The sequence below is a fragment of the Puma concolor genome, chromosome D4 (genome assembly GCF_028749965.1).
Source record: "Puma concolor isolate L17-30 chromosome D4, mPumCon1.1.hap2, whole genome shotgun sequence".
Lineage (NCBI taxonomy): Eukaryota > Metazoa > Chordata > Mammalia > Carnivora > Felidae > Puma > Puma concolor.
In genome coordinates, this window is record NC_141679.1 from 10,626,973 (window position 1) to 10,643,830 (window position 16,858).

The following is a 16,858-nucleotide window of genomic DNA, read 5'->3' on the forward strand; positions in this document are numbered from 1 at the left end:
GATACCACCTCCCCGGCCTTGCCCCCTTAGGGAGGCACAGGGACGTGTATGTTACCGGGTGGTCACAGCGGCTACGGACGCTCCTGGCATTTCATGGACAACGGCCAGGGACACGGATCACCCTACAACACATGGGACGGTCCCACACAACACACGACTGTCTTACTCAGGACACCAGCAGAGTTGCTATAAATAAAATACCCCAAGGAATAAGACAAAGACCAGTCTTTCTAACACTTGCTACGTGAGATACACTATAATAAAACCCCAAACCTCAACCAAGGGCCTTTAACTTCCTATCATTATGATTTTAAAACAATACTACCTTTTTCACTAAAAAAAACACAAAAACCTGAGAATATAATCTCTCGTCAAAGAAGCAAATGGGCAACAGATTTTTACATCATTAGAAAACAAAATTACATTTCCTGAGAGAGATTATATTGCAGTGATGCTAGATACGATGTAAGAGTAAGCACCGAGGGTCTAACAATTATCCCCGTGTGCTAAACACATTATTGCACCCTTTCGGGATACCATTAGCCCGCAGCTGGTCCAGAACTACTGGGACTACTGGCCTGTGACATGCGGGGGTCCAAGCCGGGACACTGGCTGGAAACCGGAGCTGACCGCGCTGGTGGGCAATTTGCTTCTTGCCAAAGGTGCTCCTCTGGGCCTCCCGGATGTGCCTGCAGTAGTAAAGACAGCACCTTCTCTCTGGCCAAAAAGAAGAGAGGAGGAGGAAACAGAGAAATTCCTTCTCACCAAGGGTGTAGAAAGGAGATCCTGAATGTTCAATGAAAAGGCTTTCCTACCTTTATGATTTTCAGTCCTCGGGGAGACTCCTGGGGAGAATCAACTTCCCAAAGGGCTGTTGACACTGCCATCTAGTGAGCACAGTCCTTTTTACACCAGAAAGTCGGAAAAATCTAAGAGCTCACGGACCCATGCTTTCTTAAGGTCAGGTACAGGAAGTAGAAATAGCCTGTTCCTAAAAACATTTAAAGTATCCCTTATTTTATGGGGCCCCCGGGTGGCTCAGTCAGTTAAGCCTCCGACTTCGGCTCAGGTCACGATCTCGCGGTTCATGAGCTCGAGCCCCACATCAGGCTCTCTGCTGTCAGCACAGAGCCCACTTCGGATCCTCTGTCCACCCCCTCCCACCCCTCCTCAACTCCCTTCCTCCCTCCCTCTCTCTCTCAAAAATAAATATGAAAAAATAAATAAAAATGAGCACAGAGGCAAATTCCATTTTCCCCATAAAGTATGCAGGCTCGGCTCTCTGCCCAGCAGTGGCTGTCCAGGTCTGCATGTCAACAGCACGGCCACTGTCCCCTGTGTGGGCGGCACCCGCACTCTTCCCAAGTAGTATGCTACGTATCTGCTCATCGGCTGTTAGGCACCCGGGAGCCCAGTCCGTTCCCAGCTTATTTACAAGACACAGAACATGCTGTCCCTACCTTCCTTCCTCACTCCCTCTTCTTGTTATTCCCCTCTGTCCCAAGATCCTCACCTACGGATTTCCAATTTTATTTTGCATGCCTTTTTAAGTCCCCACGAAGTGTTTTCTACAACAAGACTGGGGAGGTACATAAACGAAGTCCGCTAGTGTTGCCGTTCTGCGTGCCACGCGCTGCTGGGTCCACAGGTCAGCAAAGGGAAGGGCAACTTCACAGGGCCCGCGGGGTTCCTGCCTTCTGGGACCCTTGGGGCTCCCTTCCCTCTTGTTCATTCATTAGCAGAACTGCTGACGGGCTAAGGCGGGGTTCACACTAAGTGCCATCATCCAAGACGCTGCTCGCTTATAACTGCCATTCTCTTCACATTCCAGGATGGCCTTGTAAGGTGTCTTCTCCTTGGGATTTCAGGCTAAATTCCCACAGTTTCTTCAACTGAAGGCACTGCCTTAATTCCCATCCCACAAATCGACCGTGTCTCACCGTGTTCACACCTTGCCCCTTCCCTAAGTAAATGGTCTATGTATTCCAACTTACAGCATTTATATGAAAGGGTTTTTGTTTTGGTTTTAAATGCAAAAGCTTGTTGGGAGGCAGAATAGAAACTGTTACAGCAATGTGCATGAAGATAATCCCCAATCCCAAAGGCTTTCCCTCCTCTCTCAAGAACCACATTGGAGGGACTGGTTAGCTTATCACCGCCCAGGCGTATACCGTGCTTATCTCCAACTCTGGCCTACGTGCTGCTCAACTGCATTCCAACGCCGTTGCCTCCACACTGATGCCCCGTGAGAGTTCATCACTGGGACATCTCAGACTTGGTACTGAAATTCCCTTTCTTATTTCTAATAATTGGCTTGTAAAAAAAACCAAACCAACCAAACCAACAACAACAGAGACTGTAAAAATTACATTCTCCATCCTACACCCAAGAGTCACAACATCTGTATTTTCTCGAGAACTGCCCAAAGCACAGCACAACGCCTGATATCCTGTTAGCAAAGCAGAGCGTAGGGGGGTGGGGGGTGGGGGTGGGAGGTAGTATAGGCAATATGCGTGTTTGTTATACAAATAAAGGCAGGTGTTATTTTCCAACATCGTAGTTTTCTATGGACAGGTGCACACCAAGTTAGATGGTAAAGATGAGGGGGATAAATGAAAACTTACTGCGAAGATAAACTATCAAAAATGCCTCGGAAAGGGAATCTGAAGGTCAGAGAATCAGTATCCAAGGTTCTGAATTTGAGACTTGACTCCTATCTGATGAGATAGACTCTCTCTTTCATTAAAAGCTGAAGGGAAGAACTTTTTTCGTGGCTTCTGTTTGCAATTCAGCCTCTGTGCAGGCTGAGGACAGAGGACACAACATCTCATGGCTTTTATTCCAATTTTAGTCATCACCTGAAGCCCCCACCTCTTCCTCTCTATGTCCTAGATAGAATCTGGAAGGTAAGTCCAGACACCCAGTTTTATAAGTTGGAAACTAAGGCAGAGGGGGTGAGGAAGCCGGCCCAGGAAGCAGGACTTGGTTCAGTAACAGCTGTTTTACCAAAAGATTCTCTAGTTTACCTACTGTTTTTACAGGTAGAAAGCTGTGGACTGGGCCCAGTGCTAGCAAATCAAACTCTGGGGACTGACAGCCAACATCTCCAAAGGCCAAAAAACCACCACACATGTCAGGCCAACCTTCCCTTCAGGTGTGGGGATGGAGACAGGGCTGGGGGACAGAGTGGCAGTAAGCTACTTATACTCAGGCCAGGGTAGCAAAGTAAGTGAACACATATGGGGCATAGAAGATACCTCCTTTCAAAGGCAAAAGATCCAAAACAATTCAACAAAAAGAAAAAGAAAGAAAAACAAATGGGAGAACACCACGGTACTATTCTCCTGTAAGCAGACAGAGGAAATGAACAGTTGTAAAAAGCAGTCCTAAAAGCAGTCTTATATATTGGTTTCTTTCCCTTTGCTCAGCCACATTTCCTAGAAAGATGGAAAAGACGTCAAACGTGATTTCTACCTATGGGTCCAGAAGATGCAATCAAATGTCAAAGACACCCGGGTCACGGACGTGTAGCCAGGAGCGTGTTTTTCCCTAAACACAACTGAACTGCTCCTCCCACGCCCACCCCCCAGCTTTCTGTCCGGTCAGTGCTCTTGGGCCTTGGGTATCCAATTCCTCTCTTATCTGAAGGGATTCTTCAATGGCCCTTACACCCAGGAGCGCTGGGGCCTGCTGCCTCCAGCCACCTCTTGAACACAGTCAAGTGGGCATCAACACCACTAGTACAGGAAGCTGCACTGTGTCCAACCAGCAGCTACAGAAAACCAACAATGGGTAACGTCTCCGAAGAGGGAACTGCCTGGATTCCGTTTTCTGAAATAGGACAAACTGGTACTTTAGTTTTTTTTTTTTTTTTTTTAATTTTTTTTTTTCAACGTTTATTTATTTTTGGGACAGAGAGAGACACAGAGCATGAACGGGGGAGGGGCAGAGAGAGAGGGAGACACAGAATCAGAAACAGGCTCCAGGCTCCGAGCCATCAGCCCAGAGCCCGACGCGGGGCTCGAACTCACGGACCGCGAGATCGTGACCTGGCTGAAGTCGGCCGCTTAACCGACTGCGCCACCCAGGCGCCCCTTTTAGTTTTTAAATACCTCCTACGGTCACCACTTCTTGATCATTCCACTCATCAGGACCATCTTTTCTCGCCGCACATAACCTTTGCTTAAGGGCTCACCGTGGCTCCCTTTGGAAGCATCTTAACTTTATATACGTCTCTACCATTCTACCTTATTAGGGTGATCCCGTAACTGCTTTTATAATCTAGAAACCGTCTTTGGATAATTATAAACACCTTAACTAATTCAAATCACGTTCGTGCTTTTGACCTAGTTATTTCTGTGAATTTATCCCAAGGAAATAAGGTTTTACTGTCATGGTGTCTAAAGTATCAAAGAATTAGACATAATTAACATTTTTAACATTAGGAAGATGGTTCACAAATCATAGCACATTAATGTGATTCAACATTATTTATTATTACCGCAGAGGCTTTGTCAAAGAGTCGGTAAACTGAGGCACCTTAAGTAAAAGCATTCGAAATACGCCACATAAATAAAATGAAAACTAAAACACGTAAGATGAAAACATGTTTACATGAGAGACAAAATCTGTAAGTAATTTGAAAAGATCTTGTTGGTTTTAACAAATCAATACAAAATACTTGCTAACCAGGAGTCTGAGGAAAATTAATTTTGCCCCGATTCCAAACTAAGATACAGACCTACTTCTCCTTCATTTAGAGTTAACCCAAGTGGAATTTATAAGCTTTCCTAAATTTTACGGGAGTCTACTAAAAGAAATGAAAGTACCACCAATGGGTTAAAAGACAAAAATGGTAGCAGCATCAATATCTACTCAATCTCTTTAAAATGGACTTGAGAGGGGTGCCTGGGTGGCTCAGTAGGTTGAGCGTCCGACTTCAGCTCAGGTCATGATCTCACGGTTCGTGAGTTCGAGCCCCACGTCAGGCTCCGTGCTGACGGCTCAGAGCCTGGAGCCTGCTTCAGATTCTGTGCCTCCCTCTCTCTCTGCCCCTCCCCTGTTCATGCTCTGTCTCTGTCTCTCTCAAAAAGAAATAAAAACAATAAAAAAAGTTAAAAAAAAATAAAAAGTAAAATGGACTTGAGATTGCAAGGATTCACAAACACACCCCTAAAATGCATAAGCCATAAACTTATCAAAGTACTTCCCAAATTAAAACAGTGCAGTGGCATCATAACACCACCCTAATTATCAGTTTAATAACATGGTGAATTTCCTCTGGTCAAGACCAAATGCTGTATGTGTGGACAGTCCATCTTTTAAATTTTAATTCACTGTTGCGGCCAACTTTCTGAAGGGGTAGGAGTCAAGTTTTCTTCCCTTTGGGTTTTCAGAACATAAGCATTTTCAACCATCTTAAAAAGGCTCAGGTCACGAAAGGTAGCTGGGCAAGGACAGCGGGAGGCCAGCCGTGACCCAGAAAGCTAACAAGAAGCGTGAGTGTGTGCTCATGTGTTCTTTCCCATGGTTCCATCCAAGAAAACGCTGAACTGAAGCGAAGGGTATGAATGCATCCATTATCCCACTGAACATCTTAACACCAGTGCAGTTCACTCCCTTGGAGACAATCTGGGCCATCAACTGGGGTGGAGGCCCTTGAGTAACTTGACGAGTTGGCTTCATCTAGGGAGCTTCTCAGGTGTGGTTCAACAGCCACACCCTAAAGACTGATAACCTTTTGTGAATTATTTATCATGTCTGTTTACCCCTTTGGCTTGAACCAAGACAGAGGACCCAGTCGGCCTGGGTGATGTCCTAGTCCTGAAGGAGACACGTGCAGACAGAGCCCGCCTCATTCACGTCAACCGTCTTGATGGTGCCCTCATGCACACGCTCTCACGCTGACCTTCCTGATCTCTTGTGCTCGGAAACAATGACATTTTTCTACATGTAACATGGGTCAATAAAGGTATTTATGTCTTGAAGAGAATACGTACATATTAATAAAGGAAAATTGTTCTACGGTCACAAGATAACCATCAAATAAAGTCACTCATGTGACAATCCTGAAAGTTTATGCTCTTGCCTTCAAAGGTTCCATGGTAGTGAATAAGTTATGAGCACACATACCCAGACACAAACACAGGTTTCCAGAGGGAAAACAAATGTGGCATACACACAAGCCGGAGAGGGTGGCAAGAACGTGCAAGAGGGTTTTCCTGGTGTTTTCTAGAGATCAGCCTCATTTCAACCCTACGCCCATTTCAGTGCTGCTTCTTGGCCTAAAGATCCTTGAAACCCCTACCGTGACATTCTGTTCCTGCCCTCTAAGTTGGGAGAACAAGAAGTTTATGGAGGTTCTTACAGCACTATTTTTCTAGAACTCTGCTTCTGGGCTTGGTGAAGACAACAAGGCTGGCCTCCTGGACGGGGGTGAGGCACGTATGTGCAGCTGGCCTTGGAACTGGGTGGAAGCAGGAATCTGTACAAGAACCAACAAGCCCAGGAGAGAGGTACCCAATCGAGCCTGTGTTGAGTGCTTAGCCATCTGTCTTCACATGGATTATGAAATGCCAGATGTAACCCTCAGTGCCATTCCGAATGACCCAACAGCACGCAGAGGAATTAAGGAAGGCGAAAGAGGGTGCCATTCATTCACGAACGACCAGTCCAAGAGCCAGTTTTAGAGGATGACCCAGGAAAACTCATAAAATTGGAATGTACGTGGTAGCCCCCAAGTGTTCCGTGGGCATAAAACGTTCCAAAACGAAAATAGGAGCGAACCACTGTATTTCACTAGTTTCTTCTGAAGTTTCTAAAACCACGCAAAAGCAGGTTGTAGGTCGTCCAAATCCACCAGAACATCAACACCGCGAGAGCAGGTGCTCGACATACATGTGCTGAGTTCACCGAACACACATTAAGCCCTAATTCTGGTTCTCCTTTCCAGCTGCTGTGGTCACATGAAAGCAATAACTTACTTTTGCCTCTGACATTTTTAGTTTTCAAACTTTTTAGACAACGTGTTTAAATCCATTCAAACATATTTCAATTAAACATTCCTCATATGAGATTCAATATGACATATGTGGGGGGTAGCAACGAGGTTTTTTTTCCCTCCCGTTCTGGTCTTTTCAAGAGGAAAACACGCTCGTGCTAGTTTGATAAAATCGGCTGAGTGGTAAAAGCCAGAGCTGGAATCCAGCATACGGCAAAGCTGGTTTAACGAGCACCCGCTTTACAGGAAGGGTGCGAGGACACAGGGCCCATGTAGCACAGAGAGACCTGGTGCTGCCCCAAGTGTCATCTGGGGCATGGAGACAAGTTAATCTCCTTACCACTTCTCTCTCATCCTAGTCACTGCCTACCCCATAATAAAATCACTCTCACCAGGAATGCACCCACTCACCAAACCGTTCCGGGCACAGCGGCTCTCTTGAGTAAGAGAGCTCATTTCCCCATATTTCAAAGCACTAAGGGAGAGGTGGCCACCAGCGAGACTCCTTTCCCACCCCTTCCTTTCCCCTGTCACTATGCTCACCATCACTAGACCGCACCATCCCATTCACTTCCTTGGTAAATCTGATCCCTTTTTTTTTTTTTTTTTTTTAACTCCAGAGTTTTCCTAAGGCCTGGCATTCCCAGGTATGCATTATCTGGTCTCTCCCCCCACCTCTAGCTTTTGTTCCATTAATGGCCCATCGAGCACTTAACATCTTCGGCCAAGATGCTTGGTCTAAGCATGAATAAATCAGCGAGCTGCAGTTCGCTTGTACATCTGTTGATGACTTCCTGTATTTTGTGGGGAAGACCACACTTCAGTGCCTCCCTTTCCTCACCTGGAAATCAGATATTAAGACGCCCTCCTATGACTGGTCTACAGAATCGCCATTAGGGTAGATCAAAAAGTGATAGGAGTTAAGCCTCTAGCGACCTACTTTCCTATAAAAAAAAAAAAAATAGTAATATATACTTTTTTCCAAAACATATTAGGACACATACGTGTAACTGAGTATTTTCTAGTGAAACGTATTTTGGACTCTAACAGATGGATCCAACACACTTCTGCCCTAACACTCTGAAATTGCTCTCCCTGCTACTTGGGAGTTCAATTTCCCTAGATTGACCATTCTCACTACTGCCTGTTGTTCAAGACCCAGGATCAAATGTCCCTCCTTCCATGCAGCCTTCCTTGATCACACTGGACAGAAAGCATCCCTCACGCCTCTCATCTCCTACGGCTCCCTGTGCCCCACTGGTCTTTGTTTCACTTGCCAAAGTGTCTGATGTCATATTGGGCACAGACTGGGGCAGACACGCCACGATTACCATAGCAAGAACGGCCCTTTCTTTTTTTAAATTTTTTTTTCAACGTTTTTTATTTATTTTTGGGACAGAGAGAGACAGAGCATGAACGGGGGAGGGGCAGAGAGAGAGGGAGACACAGAATCGGAAACAGGCTCCAGGCTCCGAGCCATCAGCCCAGAGCCTGATGCGGGGCTCGAACTCCCGGACCACGAGATTGTGACCTGGCTGAAGTCGGACGCTTAACCGACTGCGCCACCCAGGCGCCCCAAGAACGGCCCTTTCTATACGTCCCTTCATATTTATAAGAGAGAAAACTAGAAACAGACTGAACACCCAACATCAGGGGACAGCTTCGCAAGAACCACGGTGCATCAACACAATGGGGTATTATGTTCCTCATAAAGACAACCGCTAGATGACTTCTGCCCGTTTGTGGAAATGTTCAGATCGTACAATACTTTACAGAAAAAAAAAATACACAAACAGAATATGAACCATGCCTCCAATTCTAAAAATGTCTGGATGCACCTTTACAAGGTAATTTGAAGTTAAATAAGTAAACTTGACAAGAAGTAGCATTTTTAGCCTACATTCATAGTATCACATGACATCTTAAATTCTCCCGCGTTAAATATGTCGCCAAAAGAGCCTTACTACGTTAGACATCATCAAATACCACTCCCAATGCCTGGGGACCTTCTTCACTCTAATGTAACATTGTTGTTTTAGTCCCAATTCTTGAAAACAGACTTAGAGAAGCTTTGCTAGCTGTTCGTACCCGGTGAAACACACCCTTTCTGAAACCAAGTCAAACCATCCAGAAAGCCTTACCCTCAAAGCTGACCTCTGTGACCCTGGATTTGTGAAAAGGAGTGGATTTAGTAAAAAGGAATGAGAGGTCAAGTCAAGGAGCGCCAACAAGTCAAAGAACAGGGAGGAGAGCCACAAGAGTGTGGAGGGAAAGTGGTCTCTGTCATTCCACAAGTGCCCATTCTCTGGGCCCCCTCCCCCCGTCCCTGCATGGGGAAAGGAGCACAATCCAGTCTCCTTCCACCAACACGGGGATGTCTCACTGCACCGGGGTCAGGGCACCCAAATGCGCTCAAACAAGGAAATTCTGGGACACCTGGGTGGCTCGGTTGGCTGAGCGTCCGGATCTTGGTTTTGACTCAGATCGTGATCTCGTGGTTTGCGGGTTTGAGCCCCACATTGGGTTCTGTGCTAATAGTGTGGAGCCTGCTTCTTGGGCTTCCCTTTCCCCCTCTCTCTGTCCCTCCCCTGCTCACACTGTCTCTGTCTCCCTCAAAATAAATACACTGTGAGTGAGTGAATGAATGAATGAAAGAAGGAAGGAAGGAAAGAAGGAAGGAAGGAAGGGAGGGAGGGAGGGAGGGAGGGAGGGAGGGAGGGGAGGAAGGAAATACTAGTGACAAGAGGTCTCCCATGTCAGAATGCCTCTGACTTCAGGAAAGCTCACTCCAGTGTTTTCTACTTATGCCAATCCCCACCCCCCCCAAAATTTTAAGAGTCTGCACATGGCGCATATATCATTATAACCATCTTTCTCCCGCAATTTCTAGTCACTTCCTGAAGTGTGATTTAAGAGACAAGGTGGTAACAAAATAACTTCCCATCAGCAACAAAAGAGACCAGGACCTTACTGCTTCTTACCATCACAGCCTTTTCTTCAGTGGTTAGAATAACAGAGTAACAAAACATCAGTTGTGAGTGGCCCTGTTACCCACTTCGGAGGCATGCACGTTAAATAGAGAAGGCTGACAGTTTTCTGTCACGTCGTCTAAGCCATCACTCACACGAAAGCCACATGGTTACTTTATACTCAAACCCAATAGCCAAATAGTGTCTTTTAGTGCTCAAGTTATCTGTGATTGCTGTGTTAATAATTTCCACCGTGTCTCTTTTTAGCCTAAGAAGGGTACTTTCAGACTACAGAAGCTGGATAGCTCCTTGAAGCCCCAAATCATCCATTCGTTACCCAGCAAAACCCTAATGCATCTTAAGCCCAACACCTATGACCCCAACTTTTCCTGAACTTGTAAAGCAGGTTTTTAATCACCTGCTGGATGAAAATCCACCCTCCTCCTTTCTCAGGACTTCCTTCTTCCAAGGATGATCTCATCATGAGCCCAGTATAATCACAAGCTCACATCTTAGAGATGTAGGAAGGGTAGATACAAGGGAGGTTCAAGTTAGGGCTTTTTATTTCTTCCAGCTAAGATCCCACTTGCACTATCTTCCAGGCTTCCTGAATCCAAATTCCACACACTGTTGCCGGGTGCGGGTGAAGTAGGAGCACCGGCACGAAAGGTCAAGGCAGCTTCCAGTGACTCATCCCCAAGGTCTATACACTGTGAAGTTTAGTGTTTAAGTGCTTATCTTTTCTGCTGTTAAATATACTCCACCAGCCCAAAGCCTCAAGCTTCTACTCACAGTAAAGCAAGAAAGCCTAAGAGAGAAGTTGTATTCAGCTTCAAGAAAAGGCATGATGGCACCATCTGGGAGCAATTTCCTCTCCTCCTATCTTGAATTTTATTTCCAGAAACCAAAGGTGTGACAATAGCTGAGCCCCCAAAAAACTAACCTTAAAAGTCATTTTTTTCAAAATCATCTGAAATGTTTTTCAAAATTTAAAGAGATTTTGAGGGGCACGTGGGTAGCTCAGTCTGATGAGCGTCGGACTTGGGATCACGTCATGATCTCATACTTTGTGGGTTCAAGCCCCGCATCGGGCTCTGTGCTGACAGCTCAGAGCCTGGAGCCTGCTTCGGATTCTGTGTCTCCCTCTCTCTCTGCCCCTCCCCTGCTCGCTCGCTCGTGCTCGCTCTCTCTCTCTCAGAAATAAACAAACATTAAAAAAATTAAGAATGGCAACCCTGAAGGCATTCTCCTCTTTAGCGACATGAGGACAGTCACAGAATGCTGTGTGGGATGAGCAGTGACCTGAGACAATAATCCAAGCCGTTCTCGGGTCTACTCACTATGTAATCCTGGATGAGTCATTTCACGTTTCAAGCACTGGGTTCTGTTTCTGAAATATTGGGAGGTTTCTATTAAGAGCAAATGAGATGCTATTTGAAAACTATCCCCCACACTGCCTGGCACACAGTGCTGGTTCAATAAATGGTTATGAATGACTGACATCACTATTAATATTCCCCATGTCTCCAGGGAAGAGAGAACCAGAGAACATGTTTCGTGCTTTGAATGTTAGCTCTGTTACTCTAGGCACTAGAGCATCTATGAATTGGTACCTGAAAGTCAAGATCCTATAGGAGAAAGCTTTTTGCGAAATTCAAAGGGCCAGTGACATGCTGCTCACCTCAACCATGACTTAATGAATAAAAAAAAAAAAAAAAAAGAAAGAAAAATTAAGCATAATAAGGTGGAATTTTTAAAAGAGAAAGTTTAGTCCACTTTTTATTTTAATTAATAGTAGGGCACAGAAAAATTATTAATATGGTAGGTAAAATATTCCTGTTCTAGAATGAGGGAAAGGTAAAGATGATTAATGCAGCAACTATAAAGAGTAAAGAAATACCACATGTGAATGTGGCGTCTCTCCACACAACTAGGGCTACAGTTACAATCTTACGCTCCTAACCTTTCAACTGGATGCAAAACAAGGGCGCCTGGGTGGCTCGGTCTGTTAAGCATCTGACTTCTGCTCAGGTCATGATCTCACAGTTTGTGAGTTCGAGCCCCATGTCGGGCTCTGTGCTGACAGCTCGAAGCCTGGAGCCTCTGCTTCTAATTCTATGTCTCCTTCTCTCTGCCCCTCCCCCGCTTGTGCGCTCGCTCGCTCTCTCTCTCTCTCTCTCTCTCTCTCAAAAATAAACGTTAAAAAATATTTTTAATAAACAAACAAACAAACAAACTGGATGCAAGGCACACGAGCTATTCTTAGCAAAATGTTCTGGCTGAAGAATGTAATGATTAGTTATCAAAACTAGTTGAAGCTCTTCAAGATATCTTATTGCTGCAAAGATAATCTGCACATTTAGAGATCAGAGTCAGCCAGGCATATTTTCAAAACATTACCACACTGGGCTTTAACTGGCCAGCTGGGGTTTGTACCAAATCGCACCTAACCCCACTCCCAAATTCAAGGGTATCAGGGGTGAGAAGAATACGGAAATTTCTTACAAAAGGTCCAAGTCGAAAGGCAAAAGCCCTTGAAAAAGAATGACCTTCTTAAATTCTGATATACAGCCACTCTTCTTCCATCTCTATTTCGAAAGAGGAACATACATACAAGAAACAGGTGGTAAGACCCAAGAGTGAGCTTTGAACTAGAGCAAAATGCTCAGGCAGATCCTTATCGCTGGAGATGAATACACTTTGTAACTATTATAATCCCACCAATCACCTGTGGAATGTGCTTTGACTTCATGCTTTGTTTTCACAGACACTGCTGGCCACAAGAGCTGGGATGTGGTCACAGAAATATGAAAAATTACAGAGGAAAACAGAAGTCACTCTGGAATCTCATCTAGGCGAGCTCTATTTTGAAAGAATTAAAAGCAGCCAAGAAAGTATACCGGCTCTCCAAGGAAAAGAGGCCCTCAAAGCTCGTGAGTAATAAAGATATTTTACCAATGGCTTCTGACTATAAGATTTCATAAATAACATTATAAGGACATAACTAACTTATCAAAAGTCTTGTGCCACATAATGTGTATGCAAAAATAACTTATTATAGGATAATCAATCTGCACTTAGACATTGAGGAAAACACTCATTAATAAGAATACATTAAGTAGCATTTACTCTCTATAATTAACATAAGGACCAAAAGTTATTCATATTAACCTTAAAATATGGCATGGGCTAAAAGTGAGAGTCCAAAATCCTTGAGAGATTATTTGAGGAATGTTAGGAATGTTAGGACACTAACACCGGCCTTTCAATGTTAGAATGTTTTTCCACAAAAAAAGTTAACCTGTTCCATTTACAGGCAAAATCCCTACTTGTCTACAGGTCTCTATGTGCAGTGATTTTAATGAACCACCATTAAATGATCTGGTCAAAATGATTTGACACCGAAATGACTAACTGCCCAGCGGAGTCAAGATCAGGTTTCAGGCCTGCCACAACCACAACCGTGCTCACGAGGGAAGAGCTCATTTTAAAACAGATGAAAGAGGGGTGCCTGGGTGGCTGAGTCAGTTAAGGTCCCACTCAGGATCTACGACGGATGCTGAAGTCAGTGACAGGAAGCTTGAGGAGAAGCAAGGCCTTTGCACAGTCTCAAAGGAGCTGACCCCCAAGGTATTTATTACTTACAAAAAGACTAATTTACCAATTACAAGAGCAACTTTAGAATGGAGAAACCCAGGAGACACCTGAATCAAGTGGTCAAGATTATCATCACCACCAATAAGGAAAAGGGACATCAAGTAACCACTCACTGGAAAGGAAGCATCATCACTTGTGTGGTCTTCTTCCCAAAATGCATAGCCTCACAAGCAAATATTAGAAAACATCAGCAAACCCCCAAATTTAGGAAATTTCGTTCAACAAAATAACTGACCGGGGGCTCTTGGGTGGCTCAGTCAGTCAAGCATCTGACTTCGGCTCAGGTCATGATGTCACGGTTCGTGAGTTCGAGCCCTGTGTCGGGCTCTGTGCTGACAGCTTTGAGACTGGAACCTGCTTTGGATTCTGTGTTTCCCTCTCTCTCTCTCTCTCTCTCTCTGCCTCTCCCCTGCTTGCTCTCTGTTCCTCTCTCCTTCCAAAATAAACATTAAAATAATAATAATAATGACCAGTACTGTTCAAAAATACCAAGATCATGAAAAACAGGGTAAGACTGGCGAACTGTAGAAATCTAAGGAGGCAGAACAACTAAATCCAATGTGGATCCTGGACTGAATCCTAGAAAAGAAACAGGATAGGAGTAGAAAACTGGGTGGGAAGCTGACAAAGCCTATAGCATAGCTACAAGTAGGGTAACAACTTAGAAGTCCTGATTGTCATCATACATTCTAGTCATACATTCAAAGAAGCTGGCTGAAGGGCACACGTGAACTCTGTACTCACTTTGCAACTTTTCTCCAAGTCTAAAATTATTTCAAAATAAAACCTTTTTGAAAAACAGATGGAAAAGGAAAGCAACTGAGGTTACTCTTATTCCTCACTTCCATTTGACTTCCTTTGTCTAAAAAAATTTTTAACGTTTATTTTATTTTTGAGAGACAGACAGACAGAGCACGAGTAGGGGAGGGGCAGAGAGAGAGAGGGAGACACAGAACCCGAAGCAGGCTCCAGGCTCTGAGCTGTCAGCACAGAGCCCGACGTGGGGCTCGAACCCTCAAACCGCGAGATCACAACCTGAGCCAAGTCAGATGCTGAACCGACTGGACCACCCAGGTGCCCCTATTTGACTTCTTTTTCTTTGGGGCTTTTACAGAAGCATCTTCCTCTGCTTTTCTTAGTCAACCACAGCAAAGCACAGGAAGGTGTAAGACGGGAGACTGAGACACCGAAGAACAGGTGACCCTACCCCAAAATGGATGTGGTCTGCCTTCTGGGGTTTAGCTAAACTTTCCAGTTAGACTTGAACAAAACAAAGTCTCTACCTTCGGAACATGTGAGCAAATTCTCAAGCTGGTCTTTCCTGGACAGTGCCAGAAAAGAGAACACTGGGTGTTCACAGTATCTGTCACCAAGCAAAAGAACTTTTGGAGTGATTACCAGCAATTAGGGGGAGGGGTGTGGATAATGAAAGATAGATTAGGAGGGGGGTGAGGTGTACAGCAGGCAGGAGAGAGAAAAGCCCAGAAGGCACCTATGTGCTATCAGTTGCTTTCTTCCCTAACAACATTAAGCTGGGCTAACAACGCATTTAAAAACACCTTGTTTACATAGCGCATACCCAAAAGGATTTTATTATTTACATTTTATTTAGATGATAGGTTACCAGGTAGCGCTAGAAAAAAGAACGGTTAGACGCACCCTCATTTTTACATTTTTCTCCAAGCATTTACTCACTGTGATGTTCTTAGATAAGAGTAGGTAGCATCTATGCCCATAATAAACACTATAAAAACAAAATCTCTCCCTGTCCACCAAAAGATACTATGTGCCTATTTTTTGCTTCAGCAATTCTACTTATGGGAAACTACCTTCAAGACATACTCACATAAGTATGTATGGATACAGGCACAAGACTTCATTGCTAGATTGTTTATAATAGAAAACATCACACCATCTGCTGACGTCACACTGACATCGCACCAAATGTTCATTAAAAGAACCTTCTTGGGGTACCTGGGTGGCTCGGCAGGTTAAACGTCTGACTTTGGCTCAGGTCATGATCTCACGGTTTGTGGGTTAGAGCCCCACGTCAGGCTCTGCGCTGACAGCTCGGAGCCTGGAACCTGCTTCAGATTCTCTATCTCCCTCTCTCTCTCTCTGCCCCTCCCCTGCTCGTGCTATGTCTCTCTCAAAAATGAACAAACATTAAAAAAAATTACAAGAACACTCTTAAAGTACAGAACATCTGTACAACAGGATACTCTGCGGCATTTGAAAGGAAAAATGTAAATCTAGATGTAGTGATGTAGAAAGATATTCATCATCTATATGTAAGTTCAAATGGAGGCAAAGTATATTATGAGTCTACTCAAAGGAACAAAGTTTATTTGCATGTATATGTACAGAAAATATATGGAAGGATGTCCATCAAACTAAACAGGAATATATAGGGGGATACTGGGGTTCTTACTTCATTTTTAAAAGAACCAGAAGAGATTTTTTTTAACGTTAAATATTTGCTAAATAAAAATAACATATAGGCAGCTGTGTTTCTATATACCAGGAAGAGACAATCTGAAAAGGAAATCAAAGAGACAATTTCATTTGCAGCTGCGCCCAAAGAATAAAATACCTAAGAATAAATTTAATGGAGGCAAAACACTTGTACCCTGAAACTATATACCAATGCTGAAATAAGTTAGGACAGATATAACTAAATGGCAAGACATCATGTGTTCACGAATTGGAAAACTTAATATTGTCAAGATGACAATACTATGAAAAACCATCTACAGATTCTGTGCAATCTCTATCAAAATTCCAATAGCCTATTTCTTCTTCTTCTTTTTTCTTTTTTTTTTTTTGCAGAAATAGAAAAGTTGATGTTTAAGTTCATATGGAACTACAAGGGGCCCTGACTATTCAAAGCGATGTTGAAAAAGAAAAAATTTGGAAGATTCACATTTTCCAATTTCAAAACTTACTACAAGCTACAGTAACCCTAACAGTATAAATGGACACAAGGATAGACAGACAGACTAATGGAAAAAAACCTAAGGGGTCCAAAAATAAACCCGACGTGACCAATTCATATTTTTTTTAAGTGTGAAAAGGCCACTCAATTGGGGATAGAGAATCCTTTCAATAAATGGAACTACTAGATACCCACATACAAGAGAATCAAGTTGGACCCTGACCTCTCACCTTATGAAAATTAAATCAAAATGGATTAATAGACTGAATTTAGAGAGAAAAACATAAAATCCGTAGA

The 16,858-nt window shown here is 44.0% G+C and overlaps 1 protein-coding gene and 1 long non-coding RNA gene across 11 annotated transcripts in view; one reads left to right on the forward strand and one right to left on the reverse strand.

Annotated features, from left to right (window-relative positions):
• Window positions 1-16,858, reverse strand: part of KANK1 (KN motif and ankyrin repeat domains 1) — a 214,717-nt gene that overhangs the window by 119,000 nt on the left and 78,859 nt on the right. The gene's annotated exons all lie outside the window — the stretch shown is intronic.
• Window positions 1-16,858, forward strand: part of LOC112868730 (uncharacterized) — a 36,951-nt gene that overhangs the window by 4,159 nt on the left and 15,934 nt on the right. For 4 of the 6 annotated variants that reach the window (XR_015243432.1, XR_015243435.1, XR_015243433.1 and 1 more), the window contains exons 2-3: window positions 12,737-12,902; window positions 13,309-13,599. This is a non-coding gene — a long non-coding RNA (uncharacterized LOC112868730). The remainder of the gene's footprint in view (window positions 1-12,736; window positions 12,903-13,308; window positions 13,600-16,858) is intronic. The other 2 variants (XR_015243434.1, XR_003224333.2) reach the window with 1 other exon arrangement.